Below are 3,117 nucleotides of genomic sequence, written 5' to 3' on the forward strand. Positions count from 1 at the left end.
TATACACGTTTAGTAGCAGTGATTGCTACTGAGAGAATTGTTACATAAGAAATAATCACATGCCTGTGTGTATTAATATCTAAAGTACTTTCTTTAATTGTGACATAGGGACTCTCATCCTGAGTATCACAGAGTGCTACCTTCTAGCTACTGCTACTGGGCCTTCTGGAGGCCTATATGCAAATGCCTAATCTATGCATACATCTAGTGGTGGGCTTTTATTCAGTAGAATCCTTGTTTACATAGTGAATATTTGCAGATGTTCTCTTTGTACTTTTAGTGTTCCTAACAAATCAATCACTCCTTTGACATTGTTCCCCCGCCCTTGTCCCTGATTCACTTGCTATCTGTGATAATCTTTGTGAATGAGATGATGGTCTTTCTTGGTGTTGTGCAATTATTCCTGTTCCTTTTATATTAATAATTTTCTACTAAAGTAAAATCATGTGTACGGTCTTAAAATGGCAATCAGCCATATATTGGCATGAAAATTAAGAACCTGCTATTTCTGTTCATTGCATCTTGCAGGTATGATGTTACTATTGTGGCACCGATATTTATCCCCAAGAAAGAAGGATATTATATCAACACTGAGGAAGTAATAATGTAAATAATTACCTGGAATTTATCATGGCACTCTGACAAACAGAATTTTATATTTGTTCATATTAACATCGCAGAACTTATCTTGTATGTAACATTTGTTTTTTAAATGGTAAATATTTCCAAATAAAATTGTATTTATATATGTAGAAGGATGGTATTGTATGCACTATTAAATAACTACACATTCAGTATTTATACATACATACAACTTTGTATTATATTCACTTCCAAAATGCATTGGACATTTAATTAGGCTTACTAGTCCAGTGGGTTAGATAGAGTACATGATGGCAAAGCTCCTGGAAGAGCTGATTGTTCTAACCTCAAACTACAAGCCTTAGGCCAAAAGGCACACCGAGCCCAGTACTTGGCAGAGACAGGCAGATTTCTGAGTTCAAGGCCATCCTGGCCTACAGATTGATTTCCAGGACATCCAGGGCTATACCGAGAAACCCTGTCTCAAAAAACAAAAAACAAAAGCGAAACAAAACAAAAATGCATACTGAGAATAGATGGACTCATTTAACAGAGATGTTGCTATATTGCCACAAATCATGTAATTATCTTAGAAGAAATAGTGTTGTTAGGGTAGGTTTTTTTTTTTTTTTTTTTGGTTTTTCAAGACAGGGTTTCTCTGTGTAGTCCTGGCTGTCCTGGAACTCACTTTGTAGACCAGGCTGGCCTTGAACTCAGAAATCCACCTGCCTCTGCCTCCCAACTGCTGGGACTAAAGGCATGTGCCACCACCCCCCGGTGCTTGGGCTTTTTTTTTTTTTTTTAAGAATATAAATATGTTTCTCAGGTTTGTCAGCTTGCTATAAAGTAGTGTCAGTCTTGTGGCAAGTGGAAACTTGATTGGAGAATTGCTTCTATCAAGTTGGACCCAGGAAATATCTGTGGGGCATTTTCTTAATTTCTTAATTATTTAGGATACTCTAATATGCTGTGAGCAGTGCTACCTTTCTCTGGTGTGTGTGTGTGTGTGTGTGTGTGTGTGTGTGTGTGTGTGTGTGTGTGTTGCTGCTTCCTTTGGTTGAACAAATCAGAGAGATTAAGTCAGTTAGCAGTGCTTTGGATCATGGTTTATATCACATCAAATGTACAGTAAACAATGGGTATTAAATAAAAGATATGCTCAAAAAACAGATATTCATGTGCCTATTTTGGATTAAAAATGACTCTACAAAGAACTCAGTTTAAACATAAGAGCCCCTGGTTTCCTTATTCATTTGTTTTTGTCGTATTGAGAATAATACCAAGAACCTTACACATACTAAAGAAGAGTTTATGTTACTTAACTACATGCATAAGGATTTAAAAATATCATTTAAATGTACATAATTTTTTTAAGGAATGGGTTATGATTTTTACTTTGGCCCTGGGTAGAGAAATAACATTCTTTTTTACTAAAGATTTTATTTATTTTTTATTTTATACACAAGTGTTCTATCTGCATATATGCCTGTATGCCAGAAGATCCCATTACAGAGGGTTGTGTGCCACTATGTAGCTGCTGGGAATCGAACTCAGGACTTCTGGAAGAGCACACAGTGCTCTTAACTACTGAGCCATCTTTCTATCCCCGATGTATACAGTTCTACTACTCATGGCTGTATGTATTAAGAACAATACATGTTTGATTATAGATGAAGTTTTATGTGTGATAAGTGTTACTATTAAATAAAATAAATGCTATTAAGATGATAATATGAGATATCATCTTCTGGGATACATATTGTACTTTATAACTCTTTCCCTTAGTCCTGCCTTCCCTTAAGTCACACAAGTAACAGAGACTACATGAAAGACTCTGCACTATGCCCTTTCTCTTATACCTACCAACTTCCCTTAAAGCACATCCAGGAGCTATAAATTGCACCGCATCCCATGGGCTTCATATTTCAGCCCACACCTTCCTACTATTCTAGAGGCCAGCCATGCTGGCATCAGGGACCACAGGCCAGCATCTAGGGAATGCAGAGGTAACATTAGCACCAAAAACTCCACTGATCCCATATGTAACAAACAAGCAAAGGGGAGACACCCTACTGCATCTGAAGACTTGCTATTCACCAGATACCAAGGTCACTCAGGCTGGAAGAGAGAAGAAACAAAAACAAAGGGAAAAAACATGCAAAAAATATCCATTTAACAAAATCAGAGCCTAAAACATATAATGACCCCAAAATACAAATAGCTACAGGCCAACATAAAAAAAGAATCAACAATTAGGGCAATATAACACTACCAGTGCCCTGCTACCCTGCTGCAGCAAGCCCTGGATATTCTAACATAGATAAAACATAAGAAAATAATTTAAATTCAAACTTATGAAGATGATAGAGACCTTTAAAGAGGAAATTAATAAATCCCATAAATGGGCTGGTGAGATGGCTCAGTGGGTAAGAGCACCCGACTGCTCTTCCGAAGGTCCAGAGTTCAAATCCCAGCAACCACATGGTGGCTCACAACCATCCAAACAAGATCTGATGCCCTCTTCTGGAGTGTCTG

Source organism: Mus pahari, chromosome 3, assembly GCF_900095145.1.
Source record: "Mus pahari chromosome 3, PAHARI_EIJ_v1.1, whole genome shotgun sequence".
NCBI classification, from domain to species: domain Eukaryota; kingdom Metazoa; phylum Chordata; class Mammalia; order Rodentia; family Muridae; genus Mus; species Mus pahari.